Consider the following 23,173-nt stretch of genomic DNA (forward strand, 5'->3'; position numbering starts at 1 on the left):
GAAGTTGGGTGTATTTGCAAATACAACTCACTCCGAGCTTCGAATTTACTCAGAGCGAGGACCCAGCTGAGAGCGGGGGGGGGGGGGGGGGGGGCGTGAGTGACAGCGCGGGGCGGGGTGAGTTACAGTAAATGGGCGGAGTCCGTTTGGTTGATTGACAGTGTGGGGCAGGGGGGACATCATTGGCGGATGATTGACAGTGTGGGCCAGGTACAGTGCCGGGTGATTGACAGTGAGGGGCGGGGTCAGCGCGCAGTGAGTGACGGAGTGGGGCGGGGTCAGAGCCTGGTGATTGACAGTTTGGGCGGAGTCAGTGTCGGGTGATTGACAGTGAGGGGCGGGGTGAGTGGGCGGTGAGTGACGGTGTGGGGCGGAGTCAGTGCCGGGTGATTTGCATTGAGGGGCGGCGGGGGGGGGTCAGTGCCGGGTGATTGACAGTGAGGGGCGGGGTCAGTGCCGCTGAGTGACAGCTGGCGGAGGGGGAGCTGGGCGGGGTTTCTCCGGCGGCTCCGGGGGGAGTTGTGTCTCCTCCGCTCTCATGTGGCTGAGCTTTGCCTGTTTATTTTCGATTATTGCAGCCGAGACTGGGAGCTTCTAAGTGTCCGGTAAGAGGGAGCAGGAGACCGGGATGTTGAGCAGCGGGGCGAGGGCGCTGGAGCTGAGGCTCGGGCTGAGTCCCAGCTCCGGCAGGCCGCAGCTCTGGGCGGCCCGGTAACAACAACAAGGGGAAAATGCTCCAGCTCGGGCTCCGGGGCTGGAAGCTGCGGCTCCTTCACTGCCGCCTGGAGGCAGCAGGAGCTGCGGCCCCTCACTAACTTTATTATCACCTTTGCCTTCCCCACCCCCACCCCCACAAAACCTCCTTACACTCCCATTCAACCCCCTCAGCCACCCCCCCCCACCCCCTGCCGGACCTCTCGCCAAACCCTGCCCTCCAGACCCCCCCCCGCCAGATCTCCCCCCTTCCAGACCCCTCCCGCCAGACCCCCCCCTGCTGCCATCAGACCCCCTAGCTGCCAGACCCCCACCCCCTTGCCAACCACTGCCCCTGCCACGCCCCCCCCAACTACACGCTCCCCCAATGCTATCCCCTCTGCTCTTCAACAGACACGCTTTTGTGTTTTTTTTGTAGCACCTATCCTGTTTATAGAAAAAATTCTCCTGTCGTTTACTTGGCTGTTTATAAAATATCAGTGGTCACAATGCGAATTTCTTTGTGTGCATGGTAAATATTTACTTCTCGACTGTTTGTTCCTTTTACATTTGCTGCCCTGTTGAAACATAAAGAGCGTGTAAATGAAAGAGAATACGTGGGGAGATCTGACGCCCAAAACACTTGTAAAGTTTGAGTAATTTAAAAACAATCATATATTGTTGTGCGTACTACAATCATGAAAATTACAGTCAGATTGCAATGCTGCCCAGTTGTTATGTGGAGGTATTTCATTTTGCAGTCAGCTGAATGACATTTCCTCCAATTCACAGTGTTTCCTTACTCCTGTACCCGAATCTTGTCGATGCAATTCAATGAATAACATCCAAAATGTATTGAAGTGCTGTGGCCTAGTGACTAAGTGTCTCAGCGATAATAAAATCAGACTTGTAAAATCTCAGTTGGTTTTGCAGCTTTGGTCATAGCTGTCTTTGTCATGTGGTCATGTTGGTGTCTGCTGTAGCAGTGCCTGCTGTTTATATTTTTTTAATCCAATTCAATCAAATCAAGTCCAATTCAGAGTCTCAACAAATTGAGACATTCCTGATCCAAGCTGACAAGACGGCTCTCACCCCCTGTCTTGGGCTTGATCTACATGATCCACGCTGATTGGAGCAGGCACTGCACCTCCTCAATGCTCGATCTCATCTGCACCTTAGCCAAAAGGCCGGGATGCTGCTTTTAAAAATTGCTTCAGATGAAGCTAAAATGCAACCTAATGACTTCAACGAATTACAGCATGTCGATCTTAGCCAAAAGGCCGAGAAGTGATGTTTCATTTCTTAGTTGTCTGTCTCCACCTTTTAAGCAGGCTTAGTTTCAGCAGTTTCACCACTCGTTACCCAGGTTGGACACCTGACCTGTAGATCTGTCCACCTTCTGTCCAAGCAGATAATTCAAGTATGCCAAAGTTCTAAAAGTAAAATAAAAGAAAACTGGAAATGTGAAACAGAAAAACACTGGACGTGCTCAGCAGGTAAGTTGGTGGATAGTTGAGTGAATGTCCTTTCCACAGATGCTGGCTGCATTGTTTGCGAGAACAGTTTGATCTTGATGATCATGAGTATGCATCAATTGGGAAAGAACCACATTGTAAAAATGTGGGTTCAGCCTGAAAGCCAGACCTCTGTACAGTAGCAATCTATATGTGGTGGGGGATAGGTGAGGGAGCATGAAACCACAAAAATACAGAAATGGCATACACTTGAGATGAAGACTTTAGGAAGAAATTGTGCCTCAGGACGTCCTGAACGTTTAGTGGTCATTGAAGTACTTTTGGACTGTAGTCACTGTTGTAATGTGGGGAACTGTGGGATCTAATTTGTGCATAGCGAAATCCTGCTGAGGTAGATTACAAGTTTCTGTTGGACAGGCAATTTGTGATGTTGATTGAGGGAGAAATGTTGGTCAGGACCCAGTGAACACCTCTGGCCCTCTCCAAAGAGTATCATGGTTTGATTAGTTAGTGAGTGTTTAAAGTTCCTTTGTTAAACTATGATTAACTCAGTAATTAAGCATTGCAAGTCAAGTCATAAAATCCCAGATCCTGGAAAGGATATTTATGTGGCTATGTATAACTTTTAAATGAACTTGTCAGTGTGCCTGAGAATCATTCAAGAAAGAGATAGAGGAGAATGTTTGTGTTCTCAGGTTGTTCCGTAGCACCAGCCTCCTCCTCCTCTCCCCCCCCCCAGCAGGGTGGCACAGTGGTTAGCACTGTTGTTTCACAGCACCAGGGACCTGGGTTCAATTCCCAGCGTGGGTCATTGTCTGTGACGAGTCCGTACGTTCTCCCTGTGGGTTTCCTCCAGGTGCTGTGGTTTCCTCCCACAATTTGAAAGAGGTGCTGGTTAGGTGTATTGGCCACACTAAATTCTCCATCAGTGTACCCGAACCTGGAGTGTGGCGCTTAGGGGATTTTCACAGTAACTTCATTGCAGTGTTAATGTAAGCCTACTTGTGACATGAATAAATAAACTTAAAAAAAAACTAGATATAGATTTGTTGTTTTGCTGTTTCATTGACTGGAATTATAGAATGTCAAAGCAGAGAAGAAGGGCACTTTAAACCATCATGTCTATGTTGATATTTTGGAAGAGCTACTAATTAATTTCACTCTGCTGCTCCTTTCCCATAAGTGATAATCTTACAAATGTTTCCTTTTAACTATTTTTCCAATTCACTTTTGAAAATAATTATTGAATCTGCTGCTGCACCCTTTTAAAGAAGGCATCTTTCATCCATGGGCATTTTTTGCTAATTATTTTAAATCAAGGTTAGTGTTTCATTCCAGCCATATTGTCTTTCAGGTAGCAAATTGTACTAAGACCAATGTACACCCACACTACCCAACCCCTGGGGGGGACACAAAAGGTCCTATTGGGGCCATTTGAAAAGCAACAGGAGCGTTCTCCTGGCCAACTTTTATCTGAAAGCAATACCATGTAAAGCAAATGTTCTGTACCCTTATCTCCTTGGGGTGTACATATTAAATTTTGCATCAAGCCTACATTAGTGACTGCACTTAAAGGAACTCCCTTGGTTGTGAAACGTTTGAGAACTTTGAGGTTCTGACAGGAGCTGCCTAAATGTGACTTTGTTTATATGTTAATAGTGTATTAAAAGGTTATAGAAGAGCTGTGATTAGCTGCTCTCTGGCAGTTTCTTCTTTTGGTAGTGGTGCTGTTGTGTGAGACTGTATAAATTTGAACTTTGCAGAAAGAGGTCAGCTAAAATAGTGTTTTAATTTCAGTGGGAGTGATTGGTTGTAGATAGTGACAGTTTATTTTCTTTGTTTAATTTCAGTTAGAAAATTTGTTTGAGACCTTTAACTGTGAGATGTTTACTGGTAGGAATGGGTAATTAATACATGAAGGAAGGGCTGTTTTGATAGTCCTGCAGCCGTGAGATTTGGTCGGGCAAGAAAATTAGCAGTTGTATAAAGTGAATAGAAACAGATTGGTGCTAGTGGGCGTTTGGAGCAGCACTACTTACAGTTATTTAACAGAGGGTTGATAGCACAGGGAACCTCTAGAGGTCTGTGAATGTGATGAATCATAGCAACATTGGAATATTTTGCTCCTCAAGCCTGATCACAGTGACGATGGCTGATGTGTGGCCTAACTTCATATACCTGATTTTGCTCCATACCCTTTAATACTTTTGATTAACAAATAGTCCATACAAAGGTGAAAGACTAGTAAATGATGTTCAGCGGGGTACACAGATCACACAGTTAACGGGGAGGAGCAGGAATTAAGGACAAATATGTTAGCCTTTATTGCAAAGGGACCTACAGTGCAGAAGGAGGCCACGCGGAACATCAAGTCTGCACAGATCACAATCCTGCACATCCCTATACATTTACCCTGGCTAGGTTCCCTGACACTAAGGTCAATTTACCATGGCTAATCCACCTAACCCGCACATCTTTGGACTGTGGGAGGAAACCAAGCACCCGGAGGAAACCCATGCGGACATGAGGAGAAATGTGCAAACTCCACACAGTGACCCAAGGCCGGAATTGAACCCGGTCCCTGGCGCTGTGAGGTATCAATGTCACCGTGTTGTCCATGTTTCCTGTTAAATGTTTCAAACAACTTTCTCATTAGAGTAAGGAAACTTAGCAATTATATAGGGCATTCATGAAACACCCCTGGAATATTGTGCAGAAGTTTGGTCTCCTTTGCCTCAGGAAGGATGAACTTACCTTGAAGGCAGTGCAGCAGATCAATTAGGCAAATTAAACATAGAAAATAGGTGCAGGAATAGGACATTTGGCCCTTTGAGCCTGCATCACCATTCATTATGAGCATGGCTGATTGTGTGCTTTCAGTATCCCAGTCCTGCTTTCTCTCCATACCCCCTGATTCCTTTAGCCGCAAGGGCCACGTCCAGCTTCCTCTCAAACATATCTAACGAATTGGCTCCAACAGCTTTCTGTGGTAGAGAATTCTGCAGGTTCACAACTCTGAGTGAAGCAGTCCTTCCTCATCTTAGTCCTGAATGGCTTACTCTTTGTTCTGAGACTGAGACCCTTAGTTCTGCACTTCCCAACATTCGGGAGTATTCTTCCTGCACCTAGCCTGTCCAGTCCCATCAGGATTTTGTATCTTTCTTCTAAATTCCAATGAGTACAAACCCAATTGATCCAGTCACTCTTTATATGTCAGAGCTGCTATTCCAGAAATCAGACTGGCAAACCTTCACTGGATTCCATCATGGTACTTTCCATATACTCAAGCTCAGACTGCAATTCCAAGTAGTACAGAGGATCAGGATCATTTAAAATAAAGTGAGTGATCGTCTATGCAGGCAGTAGAGAGGGGCAGGACTCCAGTGCCGCTGCTATTACTATCCTAATGGCTACAAAGTATTGGGGAAAAAAAATTTCTTTAATGGGATATGGGCATCACTGGTTGAGCCAGCATTTAGTGCCCATCCTGGAGGGCATTTAAGAATGCCAAACTAGGGAAGGATGACAGATTTCCTTTCTTAAAGGACGTTACTGAACCGGACAGGTTTCTACAACAATCAACAATGGTTTCATGGTCATCGGTGGACTTTTAATTCCAGATTTTAATTGAAATCAAGTTTCACTATCTGTCTTGGCAGGATTTGAACACGGGTCCCCAGAGCATTACCTTGGGTTTCTGGATTACTAGTCCAGCGACAATACCACTATGCTACTGTCTCCCCTAAATTACTTAGTGGAGGTTGGTTCTGAGAACATTGTGACACTAAGGAGCAGGCAGGTCTGATAATTGTAGGTGTGTTTGGGATTTGGTCAACAATTTTTGCAACAACGATGGGAGTTCTGACTTGATGCTGACTCCTTCATGACAGGATGAAGAATGTCAGTGCATGTGCCTGATAGCATCCAAAGATAGTGGCTCATATTGATATATCTCGTAGTATGTTTGAAAACTTGAAAGGCAATTTAGGAAATTGAGTGCTCGGTTGAAAAACCGTGCCAACAAAACTGATCTCAGATTGCTTCCTGTGCCGTCTGCTGGCTTTGACTGAAACTAACTGTAATGTTGAGAAATAGTTTGACAAATCAGTGTTCTCAGCTGCGTGAAACACAGGTTGTAAAATAAATATGTTATTCAGGTGCAGCAATGCTAGTTTGCAGTGTGGTGTGGATAAATAAATTAAACTGAACCTTAAAAGGATAAAATTAGGGCTAATAATACCATATCATAGAATCCCTCCATTGCAGAAAGAGGTAATTCAGCTCATCCAGACCTTATTGCCACCCCAGGTATTTACCCTGCTAATCTCCCTGCTGAAGTTATTCAGGAGATACTTCTGTAGAATGGTGGGAAAGCAAAGAGGAAGATTAGAAGGTACGATGGGAATATGTAAAAGGTTTTGCAGATAATGGAAAAGGGACTGGTAAATAGAAACATAGAAACTAGAAGCAGGTGTAGGCCATTCTGCCCTTCAAGCCTGCTCAACCATGATGAAGATGAATGGTGAAGTTCAATATCCTCATCCTCCCCCCTCCCCTTGATTCCTTTAGCTCCAAGAGCTATATCTATAGGAAATGTATTTTAATTCTGATTAAAAACATTAGGATAGGACCAACACTGGGATGAAGGAGGGAATTTACTTGTGCAGAATAAAGATATGGTGGAGTGAGATGAAGCAAATATTCAGTGTTCATTTTTCCCAGTTGAAAGTGGAAGTCAGAGCATTGGTGTACTTGAGGAGGTAAGGGTCAATGAATTGAGCAACTGAATAGGAATTGTTTCTGAAAAAATAGGTCACTGGGCACTGATGGCATCCATGCTTGCCTGTTGAAATAAATTAGAAAGGAGATAGATGATCGGCCAAGAGTTTAAAACCCTCCATTAATATGCAGCTACTGTTATGAGACCGGAGATGTAAGACCATTGTTCATAGACAGAGGGTAGAATAACCTTGAAGTATTTCTTGTTGGGTAACTGATCAGTTTAGTTGTGAGCAAAATCTTGGAACCAATGATTTGATTTCAGATAAAATCAGTACACGTTTAGTAATGCAAGGATTGATAAAGGACTGTTTGGTGCTGGCTCAACTACATAGATGGTTTTGAATTTGTAGAAAATACAATCTTGAGATTTGCTTGACAGCACAAAAATGGGAACTTTGACAAAACTGAACAAAGCTGTAAAATATTACAGGAGGATTTATCTTTCTTTTAGCAATTATTGCATTTTGTTTCCTAGTCATTGATGTTTGTCATCCCCTTCCTAGTCTTCCTTTAAATTCTGTTTTACCATATGTATGCATTAAATGGCTGATCTGATCCAGGTTTTCTATCTGTATAACAGACAGTTAAACTTGGGGAAAATACTCCAAGATGAGTAGGCTGTGGTATTTTATTTTCTTCTCTTTATGATCAACACGTCCACTTCATTCCTTTCGTTAAATAGTGCTCAGTAACTCATAAGTGGGGAGTCACATGTCTGGACCCTCTTCCTACCATTTGCATGTTGTGGAGTTGCCAGCATTAGACTGGGGTAGGTACAGTAAGTAGTCTCACAACACCAGGTTAAAGGCCAACAGGTTTATTTGGTAACATGAGCTTTTGGAGCACTGCCCCTTCAGATGAGTGCAGGATTTGATTTATAAACAGGGCATATATAGGCACAAATTCAGTTATAGAACATTGAACATTACAGCGCAGAACAGGCCCTTCGGCCCACGATGTTGCGCCGACCAGTTAAAAAACAATGACCCACTAACCTAAACCAATCCCTTTTCATCCATAAACCTATCCACGGATCTCTTAAACGCCCCCAAACTAGGCGCATTTACAACCGCAGCAGGCAGGGCATTCCAATCCCTCACCACCCTCTGGGTAAAGAACCTACCCCTGACATCCGTCCTATAACTACCCCCCCTTAATTTAAAGCCATGCCCCCTCGTGCTAGCTTTCTCCATCCGAGGAAAAAGGCTATCACTGTCCACCCTATCTAAACCTCTAATCATCTTATATGTTTCAATAAGATCCCCTCTTAGCCGCCTTCTTTCCAGCGAAAACAACCCCAAATCCCTCAGTCTCTCCTCATAGGACCTCCCCTCCATACCAGGCAACATCCTGGTAAACCTCCTCTGCACCCTCTCCAAAGCCTCCACATCCTTCCTGTAATGTGGGGACCAGAACTGCACACAGTACTCCAAGTGCGGCCGCACCAGAGTTGTGTACAGTTGCAACATGACGCTGCGACTCCTAAATTCAGTCCCCCTACCAATAAACGCCAAGACACCGTATGCCTTCTTAACAACCTTATCTACTTGATTCCCAACTTTCAGGGATCTATGTACACATACACCTAGATCCCTCTGCTCATCCACACTATTCAAAGTCCTCCCGTTAGCCCTATACTCAACACATCTGTTATTCCTACCAAAGTGAATTACCTCACACTTCTCCGCATTAAACTCCATCCGCCACCTCTCGGCCCAGCTCTGCAACCTGTCCAAGTCTTCCTGCAAACTATGACACCCTTCCTCACAATCTACCACACCTCCGACTTTGGTGTCATCAGCAAATTTACTAATCCACCCAACTATACCCTCATCCAGATCATTAATAAAAATTACAAACAGCAGTGGCCCCAAAACAGATCCCTGAGGCACACCACTCGTAACCGAACTCCATGACGAATATTTACCATCAACCACCACCCTCTGTCTCCTATCTGCTAGCCAATTCCTGATCCAATTTCCTAGGTTACCCTCAATCCCATACATCTGCATTTTCTGCAGAAGCCTACCATGGTGAACCTTATCAAACGCCTTACTAAAATCCATATATACCACATCAACTGCCTTACCCCCATCCACCTCTTTGGTCACTTTTTCAAAAAACTCAATAAGGTTAGTAAGGCACGACCTACCCACTACAAAACCATGCTGACTATCTCCAATCAATTCATTACTCTCCAAATAACTATAAATCCTATCCCTAATAATTTTTTCTAAAACCTTGCCCACAACACAACTCACCGGTCTATAATTCCCGGGGAAGTCTCCGTTCCCCTTCTTAAACAATGGGACAACATTCGCTAACCTCCAATCTTCCGGTACTATACCAGAGGCCAACGACGACCTGAAGATCAGAGCCAGAGGCTCTGCAATCACTTCTCTTGCCTCCCAGAGAATCCTAGGGTAAATCCCATTCGGACCAGGGGACTTATCTATCTTCAATCCCTCAAGAATATCCAGCACATCCTCCTTGTCAACTGTAATACTGTCTATTCTACTCCCCTGCAACCCATGGTTGGAATGCAAGTCTGAACAGGTAATCAAGTCTTTACAGGTGCAGACAATGTGAGTGGAGAGAGGGTTAAGCACAGGTTAAAGAAGTGTGAATTATCTCCAACTAGGATAGCTAGTGAGATTTTGCAAGCCCAGGTAAGTCGTGGGGGTTACAGATAGTGTGACTTGAACCCAAGATCCCAGTTAAGACCGTTCTCGTGTACGGAGCTTGGCTATCAGTTTCTGCTCAATGATTCTGCGTTGTCATGTGTCATGAAGGCTGCCTTGGAGAATGCTTACCCAAAGATTAGAGGCCGAATGCCCTTGACTGCTGAAGTCTTCCCCGACAGGAAGGAAATACTGCCTGGTGATTGTTGAGTGGTGTCCGTTCATCCGTTGTCATAGCGTCTGCATGGTCTCGCCAGTGTATTATGCCTCGGGGCATCCTTTCTTGCAGCGTATCAGGTAGACAATGTTGGCTGGGAATGCCGACAACTGAACATCATGACTACCACTGACACCGCAAACTGCTGGCTCAAAGTGGAGAGGATCTCCAAACAGATCATGCATATCGACATAGTCATCAAGTTTCTACAAAGGTGCAAGAAAGCAGATAAGATACCGAAAGATCACAAACCCACTCAGGTCAACCTATAACACAGACTACGCTGCGAGACTTTGCCGTCACACCTCACTCACATTCCTCAACCATCTTATACACCAGCTCTACAACAGATGCCGCATCCTGGAAACCAAGATAGAGTCCGTATTCTCAACATGCGCTCAGGATGCAGATCAGATGTGACAACAGAACTATGCAGTCTGCATGCACACCAAAAACAGGAAACTTGAGAAATTTGGCATCATCACCAGAAGCAACCAAGCCTCCCGTGGTACCACAGTAGAAGGGAAGTCCATTGTCAACTTGTTGACTACACGCTAGAACCAGACGAAATTGAAATTCTCAGCCGAGGGCTCAACTTTTGCCCTACCAACAAAATGGACCCCATCAATCTCACAACAGACACGGAGGAATTCATCAGGCGAACGAGGCTGTGGTGGTTTTTCCACAAACCCCAAGCGGTCAACAGCAAACCCGATGAGATAACCAGTGAACCAGAACAGCCAACAGAGATACGTGGTGCAGCAACTGAAGAGGAAAGAATAGAATTGGACTCCTCTGGAAGGCCGCTGCCCTCAACTCGACATGTATGCCCAAGCTGTCAGGAGGTGCGTCAATGCAAGATTCATCAGCTGCACTCACAAGACAGCGCTGAACATTATCCAAGCACAATACAACGCCATCTGTGCTCTCAAGGCCAACCGCAACATTGTCATCAAACCTGCAGACAAGGGAGTGGGTGGGGGGGCATTGTCATATTGAACAGAACAGATTACTGCAAAGAAGTATACTGACAACTGAACAACGAGGAACACTACGGACGGTTACCCGCAGATCCGACCAAAGAACACACCCATCAACTCAACAGACTGATCGAGACCTTTGATCCGGACCTTCAGAGCACCCTCCATGCTCTCATCCCACATATTCCTCGCATTGGAGATCTCTATTGCCTCCCGAAGATACACGTGGCCAAGACACCCGGCCATCCCATTGTATTAGGCAAGGGAACCCTGTGTGAGAACCTCTCTGGCAATGTTGAGGGCATTTTGAACCCTTCGTACAAAGAACCCCCAGCTTCTTTCGCGATATTACGGACTTCTTACAGAGACTCAGCATCTGTGGAGCAGTCAAACCAGGAACACCCCCTTTCACAATGGATGTCTTGGCACTCTACACCAGCATCCCCCACAACAACGGCATGGCTGCAACTGCCTCAGTACTCAACGCCGACAACTGCCAATCTCCAGATGCAATTCTACAACTCATTCTTCATCCTGGACCACAATGTCATCACCTTCAACAACCAGTTCTTCATTCAGAACATGGAACAGCCATGAGGGCCAAATTCACACCTCTTGAACAAGACTTCTTCACCGCACAGGACCTTCAACTGAAGCTATACTCTAGATACATTGATGACGTTTTCTTCCTTTGGACTCATGGCGAACAATCACTGAACCAACTACATGATGACATCAACAAGTTCTATCCCACCATCAGACTCACCGTGGGCTACTGTCCAGAATTGGTTACATTCTTGGATACACACATCTCCATCAGGGATAGTCACCTCAGCACTTCACTATACTGCAAGCCCACAGATAACCTCACAATGCTCCACTGCTCCAGTTTCCACCCTAAGCACATTAAAGAAGCCATCCTCTAAGGACAAGCCCTCAGTATATACAGAATCTGCTCAGATGAGGAGGATCACAACAGACACCTACAGACACTGAAAGACACCTCTGCATGAACAGGATATGGCACTTGACTCATCAACTGACAGTTCCGACGTGCCACAGTGAAAAACTGCACAAACCTCCTCAGAAGACAAACATGGGACACGGCAGGCAGAATAACCTTCGTTCGCCCAGTACTTCCTCAAAGCAGAGAAGCTATGATACCTTCTCTGGAGCCTTCAACACGTCACCGATAAAGACGAATATCTCGCCAAGGCCATCCCCACACTTCCACTACTTACCTACAAATAACCACACAACCTCAAACAGACGCAGAAAAATACCGAGCCTTCAGGAGAACAGTGACCATGACACCACACAACCCTGCCACAGCAACCCCTCCAAGACATGCCAGATCATCGACTTGAATGAAATCATCCCGTCTGAAAACACCATCCATCAGGTACACGGTACATACTCCTATGACTCAGCCAACATTGTCTACCTGATACGCTGCAGGAAAGGATATCCCGAGGCATGGTACATTGGGGAGACCGTGCAGAGTCTATGACAACGGATGAATGGACACCGCGCAACAATCACCAGGCAGGAGTGTCCCCTTCCTGTTGGGAAACACTTCAGCAGTCAAGGGCATTTACCCTCTGACCTTTTGGTAAGTGTCCTCCAAGGCGGCCTTCATGACACACGACAGTGCAGAACCGCTGAGCAGAAACTGATAGCCAAGTTCCACACACGTGAGGACAGCCTCAACTGGGATCTTTTCATGTTGCACTATCTGTAATCCTCGAGGCTTGCCAAATTCACACCTCCTTAACATGTGCTTAACCCTCCCTCCACTCACATTGTCTGCACCTGTAAAGACTTGATTACCAACCATTATCTTATAATTGAGTTTGTGTTTATGTATGTCCTGTTTGTGAACCAAATCCTGCACACTCCTGATGAAGGGGCAGCACTCTGAAAGCTCATGCTACCAAATAAACCTGTTGGATTTTAACCTGGTGTTGAGACTACCTACTGTACCATTTGCACAGTTCAGATCATTACCATGCTAGTCCATTGTGCACTAAACCATCAGATTAAAAAAAAATCCTTTACATTTATATTTATGTCAGTGTTAGAAAATAATAATATTTTCCAACACTGTGGCGCAGTGATTAACACTGCTGCATTACAGCGCCAGAGACCTGGGTTCAATTCCAGTCTTGGGTCACTGTCTGTGCAGAGTCTGCATGTTCTCCCCATGTCTGCATGGGTTTTCTCCAGGTGCTCCGGTTTACCCCTACAGTCCAAAAGATGTGCTGGTTAGGCACATTGGCCGTGCTAAGTTCTTCCTCAGTATACCCGAACAGGCATTGGAGTGTGGCAACAAGGGGATTTTCACACTTAATTACAATGTTGTTAATGTAAGTTGACTAGTGACACTAATGAATAAAATTAATTAATATTCACGTTGTGAATCTCTTTAATTTCTCTAATTTTGATGAAATCTTTAGTCAAAAGAAGCCCCTCTGCCCCAAATCAATACTTTATACCAAATATCTAAGTATGTGCTCCAGTCCTCTAGTAGAACTTGAAGGATAAATACAACCAGTGAGCCAGGTAAATGTTTGCTGTACAAGGCAACAGGCAGAGTGAAAATGCCTCCAAGATGATCTAATGAATCCATAATTAAAACTCACATTGAGTAATTCTCACCTTACAAAAAAAGTTATGAAAGTTTATTCCAATTCCTGTCTCTTACATGGGAGACTCAGTCACTTTTGTGCACCTCTTATTGCGCATCATCTTTAAATTTTTTGGCTCAAAACTTTGTTCCTTGTATCTGTATTCTGTATCTGTATTCTCTTATCAAATCTTGCTTGCCCGTCACCACACTTCTTGCTGACTGACATTGGATGCCAGGAACCAATACCTCGTATTTAAAATCCTCATCGATTTGTTCAAATCCTTCAATGGGTTACCCCATCTTATTGCTGTAAAATCCTCCAGCCCTGCAACCCCTGAACTCTCAGTTCCAAGAGTAGCTCTGCTTTTAACTGTCTGAATCCAATTTTCTGGAATTCCATCTCAAATTCTCTCTCTCGCCACCTCCCCCTTAAGACTTTTACCAAGGTTTTGGCCACACTTCATAATCTCTCCTCCTCTCTGCAAGTTTCCCCTCTCATCTTTGTTTACAATTTTTCTGAGACTAAGACACTATATAAATGCAAATAAATATGTTTTAGATTCAGACAGTTTTTATTTACTTAGTCTCAATAAAATTGTTTCAAAACAAAATGTCATTAAGACTTGTTGAGGCCCTTTCTATGTTGTGGAGATTTATCTGGCATTTATGTCCTTTTGTTCAGTATTTCCTTCAGTAAGCATTAAGCATATGTTTAGAGTAAAGACAGAAAGTGATGGAAAAACTCACTAGGGCTGGCAGTATCTGTGGAAAGAGAAACGAGTTGACACTTTGAGTCCATATGACCCTTCTTTGAAATTCCAGTTCCGAAGAAGAGTCATGTTGTATTCAATGTTAGTGCGTTCTCTCTCCACAGATAGATTCAGGAATGTGATGGAATATTCCCCACTTGTCGGGATGGGTGCAGCTCCAACAACACTCGAGAAGCTTGACACCATCCAGGACAAAGCAGCCTGCTTGATTGGCAGCACATCCACAAACATCCACTCCCTCCACCACCAATGCTCACTAGCATCAGTGCTTGCCAACTATGAGATGCATTGCAACAAATAACTAAAGATCTTTAGACAGCATCCTCCAAACCCATGCCACTTCCATCTAGAAGGACAAGGACAGTAATTACATGGCATTACCACCATCTGGAGGTTCTCCTCCAAGCCATTCACCATCCTGACTTGGAAATATATCACTGTTCTTTTGCAGTTGCTGGGTCAAGATCCTGGAATTCCCTCCCTAATGGCATTGTGGGTCAACCTACAGCACATGGACTGCAGTAATTCAAGAAGGCAGCTCACCACCACCTTCTCAGGGGCAACTAGGGATGGGCAATAAATGTTGGTCAGCCAGCGACGCCCATATCCCACTAATGAATAAAATAAAACTGGTGCGGCAACAATAATTTCTCTCTCAATGTCAGCAAAACGAATGAGATTGTCATCGACTTCCGGAAGTGTAAAGGAAAACGTGCTCTTGTCTACATCAACGGGGGCGAAGTAGAAAGGGTCGAGAGCTTGAAGTTTTTAGGTGTCCAGGTCACTAACAGCCTATCCTGGTCCCCCCTATGCTGATGCTATTAAGGAAGCCCACCAACACCTCTGATTTCTCAGAAGACTAAGGAAATTTGGCATGTCAGCTGCGACTCTCTCCAACTTTTACAGATGCACCATAGAAAGCATTCTTGCTGATTGTATCACAGCTTGGTATGGCTCCTGCTGTGCCCAAGACTGCAAGGAACTACAAAAGATCGAGAATGTAGCCCAATCCACCACCCAAACTAGGCTCCCATCCACTGGGAGCTCTGTCTACGCTTCCTGCTGCCTTGGCAAAGTAGCTAGCATAATTCAGGACCCCATGCACCCCGGACATTCTCTCTTCCACCTTCTTCCTCCAGAAAAAAGATACAAAAGTCTGTGGTCACGTACCAACCGACTCAAGAATAGCTTCTTCCCTACCGCTGTCAGACTTTCGAATGGACTTCACTTGCAATAAGTTGATCTTTTTTTACACCCTAGCTATGACAACAACACTACATTTTGCACTCTCCTCTATGAACGGTATGTTTTTGTCAGTATGGCGCGCAAGAAATAATACTTTCCACTGGATGTTAATACACGTGACAATAATAAATCATATCAAATCAAATGATTAAATTATTGTATGTAGTCATGTAAAAGTTGAATATTTGCGACCACTTTTTTAGGCCAAAAGCCTAACTTGTACTTGTGTGCTTGATTTGGACTGAAGTGAAATTCAGTAAAGACTTTCGTAATGGAACAAAGTAGAAACCTAAAGCTACAAAAAATTCATAATTTGATCGTTAATATATTAAATTAAAAAAAATGTTTTCAGCATTTTGTTACTAGTACTGATTATCATTAGTATTTATGCATTTATATTGATACCGAATCGTGAACGTCCCCTGGGTTGTGGTTTGATTCTGAAAATTTTGGGCTTTGATCTCTCTGAAAATTTAGGGTTGGCTTTTATACGAGATATCCTACAGTTGGCTTCAGGCCAAAAATCATGGGTTTGGTATTTTATTTCTTATTATCTTATTGAGGTGATTTCCTGTGGTAACCTGATCATGTTTTATTCTATAATGGCTATCCCTATTTATAGAGAGCCATTGGTGGCAGTGGTTCCTTTATGGTAGGCATCTCAATCACATCTCTTGTTTCTCTGCTTCAGCTGTCTGCTGCAGTAGTTAGATATTTCACATCTATTTCTGTGATTTATCGTAGTTATGCTTTTCTGACTCCATGGTGCTCCTTTGAAGTGTGACATCTCTCTCCCTCTCCACCTGATGTAGCCAAAATAAAATTTGCTGCAATTCCTGACTCCCCATGAATAGCATAGCTATTCTGCTCTGTGTAATAAGTGTGGTATTTATTTTCTAGCCAGGTAAAGTGGAAATGATATAGTGAAATAAATACAATATTCCAATTTTACATGTAGAGGGCAGAGAAACTGCAAGTAAGACTAATATTTGGGAGCATTACAGAGGTCACGCTCCCTGGTTGACTTGGCACATTCAGAACATTGCCTGTATTTCTTTATTTGTAGATATTTTAGTTCAAAATGATTATTGCTAAAAATGAAGGCATTCCATGGTTGTCAGCCTTTTGGACATTCCAATAGCTCTTCTGACCACAAATCTCAATACAGATCATCTTAATTTGATTTATTATTGTTACATGTATTAGTAGTAAAAAGTCTGACAACACCAGGTTTCAGTCCAACCGATTTATTTGATAGTAAACTTCACTAGCTTTCGGGTTAGTCCCTTTGTCAGGTGAATGGAGAGTTCTGGCCTCCTTCTGTGCACATCCACAACATGTATTAGTACACAGTGAAAAGTATTGTTTCTTATGCACTATACAGACAAAACATACCATTCATAGAGAAGGAAACGAGAGTGCAGAATGTACTGTTACAGTCATAGCTAAGATGTAGAGAACATAATGCGAGCTAGGTCTATTCAAAATTGTTTGACAGCAGCAGGGAAGAAGCTGTTCTTGAGCCAGTTGGTACGTGACCTCAGATCTTTGCATCTGTGGAAAAGAGAATGTCCAGGGTGCGTGGGATCCTTAATTATTCTGCCTTCTTTGCTGAGGCAGCGGGAAGTGTAGACAGAGTCAGTGGATGAGGGGCTGGTTTGCGTGATAGATTGGGTCACGTACACAACCTTTTGTAGTTCCTTGCGGTCTTGGGCAGAACAGGAGCCATACCAAACTGTGATACAACCAGAAAGAATGCTTTCTACGACGCATCTGTAAAAGTGGGTGAGGCTTGTAGCTGACATGCCAAATTTCCTTAGTCTTCTGAGAAAGTAGAGTTGATGGGCTTTCTTAACTATAGTGGAGGGACTAGGACAATTTGTTGGTGATTTGGACACCTAAAAACTTGATCCAGCTCACCCTTCAACAGCAACTGACTTCCCACCCCACTCAGTCACTCGCAACCCACTCACAGACTCCTGAGTGCCTTTGCCCAAATCATGACTGCTGTTTTGAAGAAATGCTTCTTGAAGACATTGATGAATTTGCTCTTTCCACTTTGTTTCTGTCCTGTTTTGCTTCATGTAAAATTTTACTTGGGGAAGAATCTTTTCTGTATCACATTTCCAGCCTGGTATCACTTTCCTAATAATACCCGCTACTTCCTTCTCTGAGATCGTGTCTCTGGTTTTCAGTTGGATGCCCATTGTCAGAAGTTTGTTGCGAGCCCCATCAGAGGGCTTTTGAAGATTTAGGGCATTCCAATATCTAATTGAGAAGTAACCCCCTCAAAATTTTGCACAGCAACTCTTTTCAATACATTTTTAAAAGTGCAGCCTTGTTTTCAATGGGTAGATTAGTTGAGATGATTTGTTTGATTCTGTGTTCCAAGAGCTGTTTTCAACTACTGATTTTTTTTTTGCAGCAGTAATGCTCACTGGGACTGAGAACTTAGTCTGAAAATTTGAATCTCAACTATGCATAATCATATAATAGAAAATGGATGGTTTGGCACATTTTTTTAACCACCTACATGACTAACAGCCTTTTTGGATACAATGCAGAATATCATTAAGTTTCTTGGCTAAACTTGTGTTATTTACACTTAAGGACTTTTGGAAATCAGTCCATCTCACTATCGGGAAAACATTCCACTTTAGCTGAAGTTTAAAAACAATTCCTGGAGATTTGGGTATGTGGTTTGTTTGACAGATTGACTCAGTTGTTTGTCTTTTTTTTGTGATTCAGTCTTGTTAGTTTACAAGATAAATATTGTGCCTCACATGTTTGCCGTTTGTGACAGGTTTAGCATGAGCACTAAAAACGCTGATGGAAGAGTGACGTAGTGGCACAGCATGTTAGATCTCGAAGGAGCAGTGTCATGGCAGGTAGAATGTAGACTAGCTCTTGTGATCAATCTGTAAATTGGAAATTGTTGATCTTAGCAATGTCATTATAGGAAGGTCCAGAGGCTAAGAACTCCTTGGTGGGAGGGAATTAGAGCGAAAGAATATAGTGCTGTGCTTCCCGAATTTTTTTCCCAGTGTTCTGAGGCTTGAAAATTGCAGTGACCACTGAGTATGAGCCAGGTGAGGGATAGACCTATAAGCAGGTGGAGGAGAGCTGAGAGCAAAGTGAGTAGGCTGTGGGTAGGCCCTACCCTTCTGGGGACCATATCCCTCTATTCATTTGATGTGGTGTACATGGATTTCAGTAAAGCATTTGATAAAGTTCTCCACGATAAGCTATTGCAGAAGATACGGAGGCATGGGATTGGGGGTGATTTAGCGGTTTGGATCAGAAATTGGTTAGCTGCAAGAAGACAGAGGGTGGTTGATGGAAAATGTTCATCCTGGAATTCAGTTACTAGTGGTGTACTGCAAGGATTTGTTTTGGGGCCACTGCTGTTTGTCATTTTTATAAGTGACCTGGATGAGGGCGTAGTAAGTTGGGTTAGTAAATTTGTGGATGATACTAAAATCATTGGAGTTGTGGACAGTACAGAAGGATGTTGCAGGTTACAGAGCGACATAGATAAACTGCAGAGCTGGGCTGAGAGGTGGCAAATGGAGTTTAATGCGGAAAAGTGTGAAGTGATTCACTTTGAAAGGAGTAACAGGAATACAGAGTACTAGACTAATGGTAAGTTACTTGGTAGTGTGGTTGAGGAGAGAGATCTTGGTGTCCATGTGCCTAGATCCCTGATAGTTGGCACCCAGGTTGATAGGGTTGTTAAGAAGGTGTACGCTGTGTTAGCTTTTATGGGGAGTGGGATTGAGTTTAGGAGCCATGAGGTCATGTTGCATCTGTACAAAACTCTGGTATGGCTGTACTTGGAGTATTGCATACAGCTCTGTGGAAGCATTGGAAAGGGTGCAGAGGAGATTTACCAGGATGTTGCCTGGTATGGTGGGAAGGTCTTAGGAGGAAACGCTGCGGGACTTCAGGCTGTTTTCGTTAGAAGGTTAAGAGGTAACTTAATAGAGACATTTAAGATGATCAGAGGATTAGATGGGATGGACAGTGTGAACTTTAATCCTCGGATGGAGCTGGCTAGCACGAGGGGACGTAGCTTTAAATTGAGGGGTGATAGATACAGGACAGATGTCAGAGGTAGGTTCTTTACTCAGAGAATAGTAAAAGCGTGGAATGCCCTGCCTGCAACAGTAGTGGATTCACCATCATTAAGGGCATTTAAATGGTCATTGGAGAAACATGGATGATATTGGAATAGTGTAGGTTAGAATGGCTTTAGATTGGTTTCACAGGTCAGCACCATATCAAGGGCTGAAGGGCCTGTACTGCGCTGTAATGTTCTATTTATGTATTTGCCCAGACGCCTCTTAAAAGTTACTATCATACTTGCCTCCACTACTTCCCCCGGCAGCGAGTTCCAGGATCCCACCACCCTCCGTGCAAAAAAAAACCTTTTGCCTTGTACATCTCCTTTAAACCTTGCCCCTCACACCTTAAACTTATGCCCCCTAGTAATTGATTCTTCCACCCTGGGAAAATGATTCTGACTATCCGTTCTGTTCATGCCCCTCATAATTTTGTAGATTTCTATCAGGTCACCCCTCAACCTCTGTTCTGCCAGTGAGAACAAATCAAGTTTCTCCAAACTCTATTCATAGCTAATGCCCTCCATACCAGTCAACATCTGGTAAATCTTTTCTGTATCCTCTCCAAAGCCTTCACATCCTTCTGGTACCAGAATTGAACATTATATTCCAAGTGTGGCCTAACTAAGGTTCTATAAAGCTGCAACATGACTTGCCAATTTTTAAACTCAATGCCCTGACCGATGAAGACAAGCTTACTGTATGCCTTCTTGACTACCTGCATTGCCACTTTCAGTGACTTAATTTCAGATTTAAAGGGACATTGCAGCTATTAACATTCAGTCGCCTATGTTACTTCAGCACTCGCAATCCCAAAATCCTGTCTTGTGACTCAATTCAGAAAGCACTATTCTACTGCTCTCTCTGATGAGAAGATATTCTGTTTTTACAACTATAAAGTACAGAAGTAGAGATTTCCTTTTACAAAAAAAAGTGACAAAGATTTCCCAAGGAAGTACTGCAGGATATGAGATGAGGAGGGGCCTTTCATTCATAAATATGACAGTGAGTGGCATCTAACAAATCACCTCCGGGCATGATAGGATTTTGATTATGGACCCAGGTTACTTTTTGCATTGTTTTAAGGGTGTAATGTATTTGTACTTGCCATGGGGATCATCGCTAGATTTTATGGAGTGCGAGCTCTCTTTTTGAGCAGGCTGGGCCTTTTAAACCTGTTACTTTACCGGACCGTTGTTGTAGTCCGAACTGTTGCACTCCTAGCCTTGAGCTGCAGGAGCGGTCTCTTTCTTAGTACACAGTAAAGGGTGCAAGTAGCATTTGGCTAAGTTATTGCAGCACTCTAGGTACAATTCCTGCACAGCATTCTGCAGCTGTTTTACTCATTTTCAGCCAGCAGTATGTGATTAGATTACAAAAAGTGCTATAGCTATGAATTTAGTGGATATATCAGTAGCTCTCAAATTCTTTTGGTTGAAGGGCCCTTTTTTTGAATGGTGAATTCCCCCATTCAAATTATGCTGTGTGACACTCACAATGTGCAAGTATAGTAGTGTGAAGAATGGTTTAATAATGTGGAGATACCTGCGTTGGACTGGGGCAGACACAGCAAGAAGTCTCTCAACACCAGGTTAAAGACCAACAGGTTTATTTGGTAGCATGAGCTTTCACTGCGCTGCTCCTTCATCAGGTGAGTGATGTAGACTGTAAAACTTACCTAATGAAGGGGCAGTGCTCTGAAAACTCGTACTACCAAATAAACCTTTTGGACTTTAACCTGGAGTTTGAGACTTCTTACTTCGAGAAAATATCAGTGAAAAGGATGAGCTTGCTTCTCACTATAGCACCTGTCAATCTTTGGTGTGTTGTTTGACATCAACACTTGTAATATATTGTTCTCCATTTACAGATAGGGTCTACAGTTTGCATTGTTGGAATAGCAGCAAATGATGTTTCTCTAGTTTCGCCTGTTACAATCCGGTTAGAGACTTTTAACGTTCTGAGAAATCTAAACACCTCATTTTAATGAATAGAACTGTGCCACAAGATTTCATATTTTTAGAAAGCAACAACACAAACTTTATTGTGCATGAAAAATTTAAACAAGGCAAGCACTATTAATAAATATGATTTATAATGGTGTATGTTGTGCATTCAAGTTTACTTGCTTCCCTCAAGAATTTTCTTAAGACATCTCAAACCTTAAAATTAAAATCTCCTGTAGGAACCACTCATAAATATGATGCACTTCTCAGGAGAATTCTTCTTAGCTCCACCTATTGTCATAGGTTAAACTTTGATTTAACATCTCTTGACTCTGGATGCTCCATTCCTCTTCCTGGTTAGTTTTCACATTCTAAGCTAATCTGCTTGTTGCTTTCAAGATTTTATGGCGGACCGGTATAGATTTTTTCCACCAGTTTTGAACTAGGCAATCTTCCAGCTTCTATTCCCTCACAAAATTCAAATTGTGATTAAGTCTCACTCGCAATCCATGTGGTCAGTGTTGAAGTTTTTATTCCTCTGTTTACGGTGCAAGGTCTATCTCTCAATTACTTTGGCCATCTTCCCTTGCTGAGCTGCAATACACAAACTCTAAACTACCAACTGCTTTTTCCAGCAAGCACCCAGATAATTTGAAACCAGAGAACTCCCTTAAATTACACCTGTGGTACAGTTGTTAGCACCACTGCCTCGCAACACCAGGGACCTCGGTTCGATTCCTGGCTTGGGTCGTTGTCTGTGTGGAGTTTGCACGTTCTCCCTGTGTCTGCGTGGGGTTTCCTCTGGGTGCTCCAGTTTCCTCCCAGGGTGTGCAGTTTAGACGAATTGGCCATGCGAAATTGTCCCTCAGTGTACCCCAACAGGTGCCCGAGTGTGGCAACTAGGGGATTTTCACAATAACTTCATTGCAGTGTGAATGTAAGTCTACTTGTGACTAATAATTAAACTTTACTTTATTTCCATTGTTTTATAGCCTGATCTGGGAAGTTCTCAAACTGACGTTTGGTTTAATCATCTTTTGTCTACAGTTTTTTTTTGATCTGATAAAGTAAACTGGTTTTACAACCTTTCAACATTCACTGAATTCTTTTGGTAGTCAGTGACTAGTAGGATTCCGCAGGGAACTGTGTTAGGACTGCAACTGTTCGCATTATATATTAATTTTGAAGAGGGAACTGAAAGTATTAACTCCAAATTTGCAGATGATGCAAAGTTGGCTGGGAGGGTGAGCTGTGAGGATGATGCAGAGATGCTTCAGCGTGATTTGGACAGGCTGAGTAGCTGGGCATCTGCAAGGCAGATGCAGTATAATGTGGAAAAATGTGAGGTGAGGAGAAATTTCTTCACCCAGAGGATGGTGAATGTGTGGAATTCGTTACCACCCAATGTAGTTGAGGTCAAAATGTTGTCTGATTTCTAGAAGGAATTAGATATAGCTCTTGGAGCTAAAGGGATACGGGAGGAAGGGGGAACAGGATATTGAATTTGATGATCAAGATGAATGACGAAGCAGGCTTGAAGGGCTGAATGGCCTATTCCTACTTCTACCTTCTATGTAACCAATTCAGCTCTACCCACAAAATGCCTTTCTGGAGTATTATTTCTGCAAGGAATG

General features: G+C 43.5%; 1 protein-coding gene across 2 annotated transcripts in view; it reads left to right on the plus strand.

Moving 5' to 3' along the window:
- Positions 1-486: 486 nt before the first annotated feature.
- The window catches only part of rnf13 (ring finger protein 13), a 232,902-nt gene continuing 210,215 nt past the window's right edge, over positions 487-23,173 (plus strand). Inside the window, exon 1 of one of the 2 annotated variants that reach the window (XM_080185985.1) lies at positions 487-605. The gene's annotated coding sequence lies outside the window, so the exon portion shown is untranslated. Of the gene's footprint in view, positions 606-2,119; positions 2,190-23,173 lie in introns of those variants that run through there. The other variant, XM_080185986.1, reaches the window with a different exon arrangement.

Source organism: Carcharhinus amblyrhynchos, chromosome 3 (assembly GCF_965287045.1).
Source record: "Carcharhinus amblyrhynchos chromosome 3, sCarAmb.v2.hapA, whole genome shotgun sequence".
Lineage (NCBI taxonomy): Eukaryota > Metazoa > Chordata > Chondrichthyes > Carcharhiniformes > Carcharhinidae > Carcharhinus > Carcharhinus amblyrhynchos.